This window comes from Vicugna pacos, chromosome 7 (assembly GCF_048564905.1).
Source record: "Vicugna pacos chromosome 7, VicPac4, whole genome shotgun sequence".
Taxonomy (NCBI): Eukaryota; Metazoa; Chordata; class Mammalia; order Artiodactyla; family Camelidae; genus Vicugna; species Vicugna pacos.
In genome coordinates, this window is record NC_132993.1 from 19,196,203 (window position 1) to 19,209,364 (window position 13,162).

A 13,162-nucleotide genomic window follows, 5' to 3' on the forward strand; every position below is an offset into this window, starting at 1 on the left:
CAGTCTAAATTGGAACACTATCACTTATAACTTCTACTATATAAATAAATAATTTTAACAAGCATAAGGTTCTAGTAGAGATGAGACAGCTAATATAGAGACCAAGGAACAACTTGGTCATTTGCCTCAGTACTGAGGTGGTTTCTTTCCTTTTTTAAATCATGTTTTATTGTAGTTGATTTACAATATTAGTTTCAGGTGTACAGCAAAGTGATTCAGTTGTATATATACATGCATATGTATTTTTCCTTTCCAGATTCTTTTCCATTATATGTTATTACAAGAAATTGAATATAGTTCCCTGTGCTATACAGTAGGTCCTTGTTATTTATCTACTTTATATATAGTAATGTGTGCCTGTTAATCCCCAATCCCTAATTTATCCCTCCCCGCCCTTACCCCTTGGGTAACCATAGTTTTGCTTTCTATGCCTGTGAGTCTGTTTTTGGTATATAAATAGAATTTGTATCATTTTTTAAGATTCCACATATAAGTGATTTCTTATGATATTTGTCTTTCTCTGTCTGACTTAACTTCACTCAATATGATAATCTCTAGGTCCATCCATGTTGCTGCAAATGACATTATTTCATTCTTTCTTATGGCTGAGTAATATTTCATTGTGTGTATATACCACATCTTCTTTATCTAATCATCTGCTGATGGACATTGAGGTTGTTTCCATGTCTTAGCTATTGTAAGTAGTGCTGCTGTGAACATTGAGGTGCATGTGTCTTTTCAAATTATAGTTTTCTCCAGATATATGCCTAGGAGTGGGGTTGCTGGATCATAGGGTAAGTCTCTTTTTAGTTTTTTAAGGAAACTTCATACTGTCCTCCTTAGTGGCTGTACCAATTTACATTCCGACTAACAGTGTAGGAGGGTTCCTTTTTCTCCACACCCTCTCCAGCATTTATTATTTATAGACTTTTTAATGATGGCAGTTCTGACTGTTGTGAGGTGATAGTGAGGTGGTTTCTTAATTGAACGTGTTAGGAATGGTAGATCTCGTCTGTTGACAACATGAAAGTGGCAGTTGAGGAGGCAAAGGGAAAACAGAAATCATAAGCATTTTTATACATTATAAAGTTCTTAATAGGCAGCTTCTAACTCTACTTTGTGTATGTTTCATACTACCAAACCTAGAACAGCACACATAGTATTTGTAAGTGCTCAATAACTGGTTGTTTAAACAAAACCAAGCTAGAAGCAAAACATAATAAAACAAACAAAACTGGTACTTGAGGATCCAAAGAGGTTATTTTTTCAGGGGGGAAGGTAATTAGGTTTTTATTTATTCTTGTAAATGTTTTAAATGGAAGTACTGGGGATTGAACCCAGGACCTCATGTATACTAAGCAGGCACTCTACCACTGAGCTAAACCATCCCCTCCAAAACTGGTACTTGTTAACACCAGTCAGCTGTGTCCTATGCTAGGTTCAGTCCTTACTGCCTCTATTTATAGGAACCATAACAGGTATAGGGGCTTGATCAGATTAGCAAGAAAATTAATGTTAACCTAGAGTCTAAGATTCCTAACTCCAAAATGAACAGACAAATTAAGACTAAAAAAGACTTTTATTAGGGCAAAGAGATTCTCTTTAATATTTTAATAAAGATCTTTTACAACTTAATAATTAAAACAGAAAGACCCCAATAGAAAAAAATGGCAAAGGATACAAACTAACAAATCATAAAAAGAGATCTCTGTTGCAATGGAAGAAATACTTGATCATTAATCAGGCTGTGCCTAAAATGAGGGTTCAGAGATCTCTGGTAAGATGGGCTAGACTAGACCTCAGAGCCAAGGTTAAAGATAAAAGAACCTTTTCCCTGCCCTAATCCCAATATGAGTCTTGCAGTTTTAATACCCTCCACTGGGAGTGAAGTCATGAGAAAGCCAAGAGCACTGGGAAGAGTAGATCAGTGTTGTCTGGGCCTCACAGATAGTTTTCAGCAGCTGAGGAGGAGGAATGCATAGGGCAGCATCCCAGAGTTCCTCGGGGACAGAGTCAAGCTTTGTCTGGCTCTGTGCAGAGCCCCTGTTGTCTTGCTCCTCAAAGTGTGATCCGTGGGCAGCAGCAGGGACATCTCCAGGGAACTTATGAAAATGCACAACCTCGAGCCCTGTTTCCAGGCCTCTTGAACCAGAATCTGCATTTTAGTAAGCTTCCCAGATGACATACACCCACAGTGAAGCTTGAGAAGCATTGCCTTTGGGGGGTGTCTGCCTCAGGGTCTGCTCATAGCAGGTGCTCAGTAAGTGCCTGCTGATTGAATGAAAGAATTGACAGGGTGATCGCTGGGGTCCCTTGTAAAGTAAATCGTCTGACTTACTGAAAACCAGTCACTATCCAGTTGAGCAAAGTATCAACCATTTTACAAAAGGCTTTAAGTAAGATTAATGAATTAATAATGATGTTTTGGTGTTGAAATTTTCTACAGTGAACTTAGAGTTTCTTACTTGTATCATTAGTATCACTTCACTAGGCTTCTTTTTATGTCTAGAAGGTACCAACAAGGCATAAATCCTTTTTTTCCCTCTGTGGTCCACCTCTCACAAAAAGGAAAGAATTGGCAATGTAAAATCAGATAAGTAGAAATGAGAATAAGTCTGAAAATGCTGGAGAAAAGAGTGCCCACCAATGTAAGGACATTGCCCTTTTACTTGCCTTTCCAGAGAATTAAGGATCCCTGTGCTGTCCTACGAGCTGACACAGGCAAAGGTACAAAATCTGGCCATTAAAGTGCATCTGAAGCAACTGGGTGCACCACCACCATCATCTTTAGTTCTATTTGGTGTCTGTAAACCTCTTTACTGAGCAGACCATCTTAATAGTGACACAGTCCCTAGCTTCAAGATTGTCCCCAGACCTTGTGCTGCCAGAAAACCAGTTACAAGAAGGGAGACGAAAGGGATCCAGAGGATGGAGAAGCATTCTGTGTTCCACTAATGAGTGAGGTGACTCATGGCTGACTCAGACCAACGAAGACAAGCCTGGGAGAGGGGAGGCGGTGGGGGCAGATCTCAAAGGAGCCCTGCCAAAACGTTCAAATAGGAGCTAGGAGGCCAGGGACGCGGTGTTATTTAGAGAGCTGCCTGCAGCTCTGGCCTTGAAGGGAGGAGAGGATCCTGAAAACAGAGGAAGAAAATTGCATTTGAGGCCAAAATCTGAGTTGTGAATCTGTAGCTTTCTGTACTTTGACAAATACATAACATTCTCTGGTGACATTGACCTGCTCTTTGGCAAATCTCAGAGTACTAACTCAATAGGAATTAATTGTCATCAGGTTCCTGGAGAGTAGAGGTGAATCAGGTACCACCCTCTATTTTTCTAATGATCTCAATGAGGAAAATAAGCCTCTTTCTTTAGTATTTTACATTTGGAGAACACTGTGATCCAACCTGTGCTTATAGATAAATTAAAAAAAAAAACTTGAACATATGACTAAAGCATTGTCTCTTTTATTAATGGCTAATTGAGATTTTGAGTTTGGAGATTCCAAAGTCAAATATTGTTATGAAAGTTCATAACTGTATTATTGCATATGGACTGTACTGAAATGATATGTGCCACCACACACTATATCTAGGTCCCTTAAAGAGCATGCATTTATGAGATGGCTGGATGTAGGTATAGACTAATTGGGTGACACGGTTTTTCTCTGTGCTAAATAACCCACACAGAGATCAAACCCTTGATCTCAGCCTCATTAAGTCAATGCAAACCAACTGAGCTATCTAAAAATAATCTTGGTTGATTACATATTTATATGTGATTTGATGACTATTGTCACAAATGTACTTCACCAGAATGGCACCATGATGGAAGAGACAGTGATTTTTAACAGCTTGGCCACCTGTGAACTTTAACTAAGATGAAAAATAATTTGCTCCAAAAGCAAAATTTTTTAACTTTGCCTGCTCCCAACAGACAGCAATGGCATTGGACGTGGTTGTTTTAGTCTTGGCCAACTAGTTTTCTATTACCAGCAGGTTAACTGCATTTAATTTGGGGTGTTTTGCAACATTATTAAGCCCAGTATGTCAGACAATTGCAAAAGCAATGAGAATATTGAATGTGCTATTAAGAAGAGGTTTACAATTATGATGAAAATAAAAATGAAAATGAAAGAGATTAGCAAAATGAATGTTAAGAATGGTAAGAAAAATCACCAGTGTTGCATGTGGGTAAAAGATGGATCATTAGTCAATAGGGGTGATTCTGAAAGACAAAGAGATTCAAAACATGATAACTGCTGGCTGGGTCTATGCAATGAACATCAATCAGCAAAAAATGAAGAAAAGTAATCAAAGAAATGGAAACAATTCAGAGTGTGTGATTAGAGACCTGGAATCAGTTTTGAATGCCTATAATCCAAATATTAATTCAGATAAGGGCTAAAAATATATTCAAGTATTTAACAGCCAGGTGTAGTAAAAGTTCTCATCCTGGAACCTTTACTAAAAAGCAGTGATACTTCCATAGATTCAAGATCTGTTAGATCAATGCAACATTAAATTCCCTGTGGAAACTGCTAAGAAGTTATTTATGTCACTTAGCAAAGCCCACCAAAGGCTGCCTTGACCACCTCTCAGTTTATATGGACTGGTCTATTTTGGATAAGGACGCTCAGTAGAATGGATATTAGCAAGGAAATAAGAATGCTTCCCAGCTGTAAAGCTTTGAAGGACCATCAAACTCCTTTTTGATAGAAATGTATCTTTCTAAGCTTAAATCACTAGTAGCAGTTTTGTCTTATAGTCTCTTGGAATTTACCTTTTTTGTAAGGAATCTAAATGTGAATATCCATTCCTCTGTACATGTTTTGGATCTTGCTTTTTTATTTAACATTGGATAGTGGGATTTTCCTTTAGTTTTTGGTTAATTCTTTAACGTTGTCTTTTAATGGCAGCTTGGTTATTCCATTTCCTTATTGTCATTTGATCCACCTTTTGCTGAACTCATAAGAATGCTATGATATTAATATCATTTGGCATAAATTTTTATGTTTCTCTGATTATTTCATTAGGATAATTAGTAGAATAAAGTTACTGGGCTACAGTGTTTTGAGCATGTGTAATGTTCTAATATATTTCTAAATTTTTCTTCAAATTTTGCCAACTGATGACCCTTTCAGAAAAATATCAGTGTTCCTGTTTCCATGTATCTTTGTCAGTACTAGGTATTATTTTTCTTTTACCTCTACTCATTTTGAGGAGAAAAAAATATTTTTAATGTTTATCTGTTACTGATATCTCTTTCTATGATTTTTAATGCATGTCCTTTGCCAATTTTTCTATTGGAATACTTTCCTTTTAATTATTGATTTGTAATCATTCTTTATATATTAAGTATAGTTCTCTCCCACTAATTTTTTATTAGCTTTTTAACTTTATTTATATCACCACCATTGTTTTTCATCTCTAAAGATAATATCAGTTATAGTTAATTCACAAGGCTGATGGAAAAACTAAATAAGAAAATATTTGTGAAAATGCTATAAAGCATAAAGGACTTTTGTCACATACATCCCATGTTGATGCTATCCAGAAATCAAGAGGCTTGGCCTACAAGTCTAATATGAATTTGTAGACAAAGTCCTATTCTTGGCTCTGACAGTTCCTACAAAACAAGAAATTATTTTCTATCTTTTGTACCATAGTTATTAGGAATGTTATATAGTAAAACAAAGATGGCAGATATAAAAGCACTCTGAGACTTTTAGATGAATCCATATAAAACCAAGCTGTTGCACTATTATTCACTTACTTTTTTTTTGGAAAAAGACAGGTAATCGAGTACAAGCCCGTTATAACAGGAAAGACACCATATTCATCACTGTTGTTACCTTGGGTTCATAAGTTATGCCCTGCTCACCTTCCCAAATAGGACTTTTCTCAAATTTTTCTTTATTTGAAAACAAAAAGAAGTTCATTGGAGAAAAACTTTTCTCTAATAGAAAGTTTTTTCTATAGGTTTTTAATTAATTAATTAAACAATATTGAAATGCACATGAGGAGAAGTCTCCCTCCCAGTGATGTCTCCATCCTTCCTCTGTTCCCACCCTGGCCCTTATGGTTTCCTGTGTATCCTTCCAGTGTTTCTGCATACATATGCAAGCAAATGCAAATTAACACTGTCATTACAATTCCTCTTTTCAGTCACAAAAATAGCATAGTATATACATTATTTTCCACCTTGCTTTTTTAACCTAACAATATATTTTGAATGGGAGCCCTTCAATAAGAAGACATTTAATGTGAACAAGAGACATGTATTGGCATTAAACAAGAAAGTTTTAAAATTCCTGACTTGATTCTATCACCATAATAGAAGCTCAGAATTGGACAGTGTGGTAAAAGTTTTGCTAGTCAGTCATCAAACCCATTTCCTCTTTTTCCTGGGCATAGGACTGCATTTTAAACCCCGCTTGCAGACAGGTGTGGCCATGTGATTGAATTCTACTGGATAGAAAGCATGTGAGCAGAGCTGACGTGTACATGTACCACTTCTAGGTCCAGGCCTTAAAAACCTCCTCCCTACCCCAATGGTCAGTTTAATACAGTTCAACCAGCCTGAATTATTGGAGAATACTTACATGGGGCTAAAGCTTATCACCCTTTAACTTGTGCCAATTTGTGACTGTCGTTCACAGTCACACAAAATAAGTCTGAACCCTCTTCAAGATAGCCTTTCAGTTATTTGACAATACCTTTTTCCCATGCCCTCCATGACAAACCCTCTGGTCTCTAAGCTAAACAGTCTAATGTTTTAAATTGGTCTTCTTAGGTTATAGTTACTAAAGCTCTTATCACCATTTTTACCTCCTCTGGGCACATTTGGGTCTATCATTGTTCCCCATTCAATGGGTACTCAAGACAGAATGCCAAATTGTTGGCAACACTGACCAGCCCATGAGGGTACCAGTTGCCTCTCTTAGTCAGGGCTCCCTACTTCAGTTAATGCAGCTGAATATATTATCACAGCCTCTGAGGTGGCTATACCACCTATTGACTCATTTTGAGCTTGTGGTCAAGCGTCCAATCCCTTTTCTCGCCTCTTCCTGGTCCCCAACGTACACGTTAATTTGCTAGATGACCTTAAACAAATCACTTCTCTGGGACTCATTTTTCACATGAGGGGGTTGTACCGGATGATTTCTGAGCTGTTTTTCCTTCCCGTTCTAATATTCTTAGAGTTTAAAACAGGAAGTTCTGGGAGAGCTCACGTTGTACTTTTACGTAGATTCTTTCACCCATAACCAGTATGAGAGTGTAAATCTGCCTGGAAACATTAAGCCTGTCAAACAACTTGAAGCTCCACAGGTAATTTTTCTCAGCTGTAATAAGCTTATTTTTACACATATGTGGATGTTGTGTGGTAGATTGTATATATACACTAAGGTGATGGTCTGTGCTGATCTGTAGAGGTCAAGGAGAGAGAAAATAAGGCAGAGGCAGAAATGAAACAATGAGAGCATGAGGGGAATCAGGGTGTGATTTTCTCTGAAGGAACCCTCCATCACTATTTTAACCCAAGGGAGAGAGACCATGAAAAAGGAATATATATTTCACTCAGCAGAAAGCCTTGTTTGATGGCTTGTCAATTTCCTCATCTCACTTCACATACTGTCTAAATGTATATCTCCATACCCCTTGCCCTTGGCCACCTTCCTATAAAGCAGACATCTTAACATGATTTTAGCTGACTAATTTCTCCTGGTATTTCTGCCTGTTAGTCCTCGATCCATGCCTAAGGGCCTGGATCCTCTTCCCATCCTAGACCAAGATTCTACGCATTATTATTTGACCTCTTTTGAAAAACTCATTGCCAGCTTTATAACCCGATCTGGGCACACTCCCCATTGGGGCCCGCATTTCCTGTGGATGATGCATTGGTTTCCTAGGTGACGGCGGGAAGGAATAGACCTGTTAGCTTGCAGCTTCTGACTCACTCACTGCAATGGACGTCACAGGATCGTGGCTGAACAAGTGGATGCTGATAAAAGCATGTGCTTAAGCAGGGCACTGATGGTTAAAACAATCCTGTTGTACCAGCTCTCCCTCCCACCAAGCAAGCCGATAGACTGACATAAATACCAGATGTGAAAAAACGAGCAACAGATTTGAAACCTCTATGAACTATAGAAAGGCACAGTGGAGTCCTATTTACAACCCCAGTATTTTGTTCTTTTCCCTGTTTAAAATTTCTGGAATGTGGAAGTACCAGGATTCTGTAATGAAATGTCAGATGGAGGCTGAAGAAGAGTGGGTGGAGACAAGCCAAAAACTCGCCAAAAGACTGTTTACCAAGGTGACATCTCTTTTTAATCTTTTACATTTGTTCCCTGAGAAGAGTAAGTGAACTTACAATGGACTAACAAATTATCTGAGTCCACAAGGAAAAATGTATTCTGTTGGGCAAACTTCATGAAGCCTAGAAGCAAGGAGAGTGTCACATGCACTTACACACACACACACACACACACACACACACACACACACACACGAGAAAGAGAGAGAGAGAGAGATTAGCTTTACCTCTTCTGCTATTAACTAATCCCAGTAACGTACAAGTGAAAGACTTACTGGAATAAAAAACATGAAGAGCTCCTTTGTCCTTCACATCTGAACTACAGGAGACTGAATGGATTCTTTCGATTCTTGAATTCTTTAAATGACCAACAAACCTAAAGGTTCCCTACTGGAGATAATGCATCTTGTTTTCCACAGAGCCTTGAGGGATGCTTTAAATAGCATCAGCAAGCATCCGAATGAATTAGACAGCAAATGTAGGTTAGCTTTATTTAGACAGATAAAGACACGCAGAGAAAGTTGTCTGGTTCAAGGGCAGTGCAGCCTGACACAACAGCATTTCTCAGAGGAGGGGAAATTGCTTTGGGTGGGAGAGGTATTTCGGGCAAAGAGTAAAGTTCCTTGGATCACCATGGGAATTGATGCTAAATTCTTCAGTACAGAGGAGCAGGAATTAGGAATGGCCTGCCACTCGGTGAAGGAAAGATCTATAGATATAAAACGTAAAACAGAACTTGGCATCTTCTTTTCTCTTTACCATTTCTTGGGCACACCATCAGGAAGGACATGCTTCCCAAAATGCAAGCTGAGGTAGGGAGTTTATGAGACTCCTCTGAGTGGGACTTGAAACCCTCAGCAAGTTCTGAATCAGGAAATACATCCAGATGGAGGTCCCCTGGAGCTGTGGAAGTCCAGAAAGCAGGGAAACTGGCAAATTTGGAGGCATTCATTCACTAAACAAAAATGTCAATGCTTGGGGGAAAGTTGCAGCCAGTAGCCATTATCTTGTAATAACTTTTAAAGAAAATAATCTGTAAAAATACTAAATCACAGTGCAGTACACTTGAAACTAATGTAATATTGTAAGTCAACTATATTTAATTTTTAAAAAAGTTGCAGTCAGTGAGTTTTTTTTTATTTTACTCTCCCCCTACCTGCAACTCTTAGATTATTTTCTGAAAATAATTTCCTTAAGGAAGGCAGTTGGTCTAGAAAAAATATACAACTTTCTGTGATGTTTATGGTTTCTTCTCTTTCTAGCTTTTTGCTGGTTTCTTCTCAATTGAAAAACTGAAATGATATTTGATGTCAGCTTAGTAACCCCATCAGTAATTCATTTGCAAAAGAAAAAACTATTTAATTAGAAAATTATATTATTTGAATACATTATATTTAAAATATGCAATGATTTTGTGAGTAAACCAATTCATACCTAATACGTTGTTATGTATTTATGTTCCTAAAGTAACACTGAATTTAGATTTGTTAAAAAAAAATTCAGAAGATCTAAAAATTTAGATTTGCATTGATTTCCATTTCCCCCAAATCTAATTTTTTAAATGTTTTCTTTTTTAAGGATCTCATAACTTCCCAAAATTATATACCTCTGTATATCCCCAAGGCAGGTATCATAGGGGAAGTATGTTATAAACCTGTCATGAAGCAAAATTTTAACTTCATTTTGAATTCAGTGTTTATGCCCATTTCTTCATACTTACCATTCATTGACTCTTCTCGTTTCTTCCTTCCTTCAGCAATTATTACTGGTACCTACTATGTGCAAACAGAGTGAGCATCAGACCTACTTGGTTCGCTTCTTCATTACCTGGTGCTTTCTCTCCCTTGTCAATTCCTCTCAACTCTTTCCACCCCAAGCCCATTCATGAATTACCTGGTAAATTAGCATATGGACTAATAGTTCATCCAATTAGGAAGTACTGTTTTGCATTGTAACCAACACACACAAAACTTCCTTAATTCACTGCCCCAAACCCCATATGCTTTTTTTTTTTGAAATATAGTTGAAGTTCAATATTATATAGTTTCAGGTGTGCAATATAATGATTCACAAGTTTTAAAGATTATATTCCATTTATAGTTATTATAAAATGTTGGCTATATTCCTGGTATTATACAATATATCCTGGTAGCTTATTTATTTTATGCAAAGTAGTTTATACCTTCTCCATATGCTTTTAACTATTTGTGAGATCCGCAAATCAGTTAATCACTTGAAGCCATTATACTTCTAAGAATGTGATGGAGAGCCAATTCCTATATTTATAGATTCAAAAGACTCATACGAGAACCGATGCCAAGCTTATTTCAGTGTTACATTAACTTTTTATAAAACCCCCTCACCTAAAGTCAATCCTATACATTTTTTCATTTGTGTAGTTACAAGAACCTAATCAAAAGGAAAACTACTCTTTTTCTTCCTTTTGGTAAAGAGACTAATATTTCCACATGAATGGAAATGTGAAAACTTAATAACATTCCTGGGATCTATATTTTTTGCTCTGACATCTTCAATCACTTCACTATCATTGGAGTATCTTTATCAAAATTTCTTGATTTGCTCTAATAAGGAGACTTTTTAACTGTTTTTCAGTAAGTCAATTTCAGAACTTGTTTTTAGTATTTTTTAAGTGCCAGAGGTAAGAAACAACTTGTGCGTGGAGGTAGAAGGCAAAGTTATAATCAGTCACCGATCCAAATAAGATATGATGAATATAACTTTAAAAAATTACAGCAATTTTTGTTTGTGTTTTTCTGTGTTCTCCATGTTTGCTGCAGTAAATATTATTTCAGTGATTTTAATGGTGCTGTAAAGAAGAAAATATTGTAATAGTGTTTAACCAAGTAAAATAAGAATCCCATATCTTATTTTATTTTGTGACATTTGTGGCTCTTCAGCATGACATTGGCATTCTTCCTCTTCTGATGTAACTTCCTTCTCTGTTTCATTCTGTTTTGGTCGAGGTTATTTCAACCTCTCCCTTCTCTGAGCAGTCTTGGCTTATCTCTGAGATCCCAAGCTGTCACTTTGTTTCCTGAATATTCACTTCTGTTTTCTGCAGCAACACCTGCAGATAAATATCTAGCCGGCCATCCAAATGGACATACTCCCACACACTCTCAAACTCGTACGTCCTCAAACACAGGTATGCACACGCATGCTCAACTCCTCCACCCTCCCCAGGCAGCTCAAACCACTCCAGCTGTTTCCTGACCTTGGCCACAAAAGCAGCAGCAGAGATTCTAATGTCAGTTCTCTGACGGGAACCAGCACTAATAATGCTGCTGCTGCCAAGTAAGAATTTAAGTTGCCTAGACTGAGGAGAAGACGGCTGTACAGAGTAAAGGTGGTAGAGCCAGAGGCTTTGGGCTGCGTATAGTGATCAGAGTGGGAGCAACAAGAGTCGGGGTTCCTTTACCTGGAGTGCCGTGCCCTCACTGTCTGTTGACAGCCATGTGCTGATATTTTAAGTCTAGGTTCAAGTATCTTTCTGAATCTTTTCTTAACAGGCTGACTGTCCCCTCCTCTGTGCCCATACCTCCACTGTTCCTTATTTAGTCAGATGCTTATCTTTCCCCTGCAAACCCATTATATGGAAACTTTTAAAGGCATAACCTTGGCTGATTCATCTTTTATCTTAGCACCTAGCACATAGCAGGCATTCAGTACATGTTGGATGGAAGAATGGAATCCACCGCTTCCCACCCATGAGTGAAAGTGGGAAGTGACTTTTGGTGGAAGGGGAAGGAGAAAGGTGTCCTAATGGTATCTCTTCTCCTCTTTAAAGTTAACATTGGAAGTGAAGAGGCCAGTGTGATGGTGTGAGGACGACCCTCCACGTGTGAAAATAATTTAGCAACAAGCAGAGCAGTTGCCTCGTCTTCACCCCTATCCCTGGAATTTCTTCAGGTAACCTTTGAAAAACCTGCAAGTGTGAATGAGAAGCAACTGTTCTATCAAGGAAGGTTGTATCAGCAATGGAAAGATGTGGCGCATATATGTTAAACTGATTAGTACGATTCATTCTCCAGAGTGAAATGTTCCAATGTTTAAAATGTTTTAACATCAAGGGAGGGTAAGGATGAGACAGAACTGTGTTGGGTTCTTTACGTGCATGACCTCTTTTTAATTCTCACAAAGAGATCTTATCTTCATTTTGTAAGTGAAGAAAGTGAGGCTTGGAACAGATTAAAAATTGGGACGCCATCTTCGTACTAATACTCAGCAGAGCCTAAATTAGAGCCAAAGTTTGTCAGACTCCAAAATCCTTTCTTCACTACTGTTGGTTCCTCTCAAGAGCTATTTTTAAAATATTGATATTAAGTTTTCAAAGAGTGTATTAAGCACTGACAATGGGCCACACGAGGCAGGGCTGCACGGGGGTAGGTGCTAAACCATCCACCATTCAAGGAGCTGAGTAGCTAGTGCAGGAAGCTGACACATAAATATGGAGGAGGAAATAAAGGCTACGGTGCAGGGCATGGTCATGGGCTGTCTGAGAACTGGGGCTTGGTCCTGGCTGTGCATGGAGGGCAAGGAATGTTCCACAGAACACAGGAAAATGGCATTTTTAGAAGACTTCTAGGAGCCTGAGGAGGGCTCAGCAGGAGTTGGGACCCTGCAGAATAAGGAAGAGAACATATTACAGAATCAGGGTGGAAAGTTCAGCGAGGTCAGTGTATGGTTGGAATAGTGGAGGGGAAAGGTGGGTTGGAGCCAGACTATGGAAGGCTTTGAACAGGAGTCTGAACTTGGAATGAGGAATTATTGAAGGTTTTTGAGTAGGGGAAACATCTGAAAGTATTGCTGAATCCATCCTGAC

The 13,162-nt window shown here is 38.1% G+C and overlaps 1 long non-coding RNA gene across 1 annotated transcript in view; it reads left to right on the forward strand.

Annotated features, from left to right (window-relative positions):
• LOC116278941 (uncharacterized) overlaps positions 1-13,162 on the forward strand; it is a 125,883-nt gene that overhangs the window by 49,061 nt on the left and 63,660 nt on the right. Inside the window, exon 2 of the long non-coding RNA XR_012074277.1 lies at positions 12,128-12,249. This is a non-coding gene — a long non-coding RNA (uncharacterized lncRNA). The remainder of the gene's footprint in view (positions 1-12,127; positions 12,250-13,162) is intronic.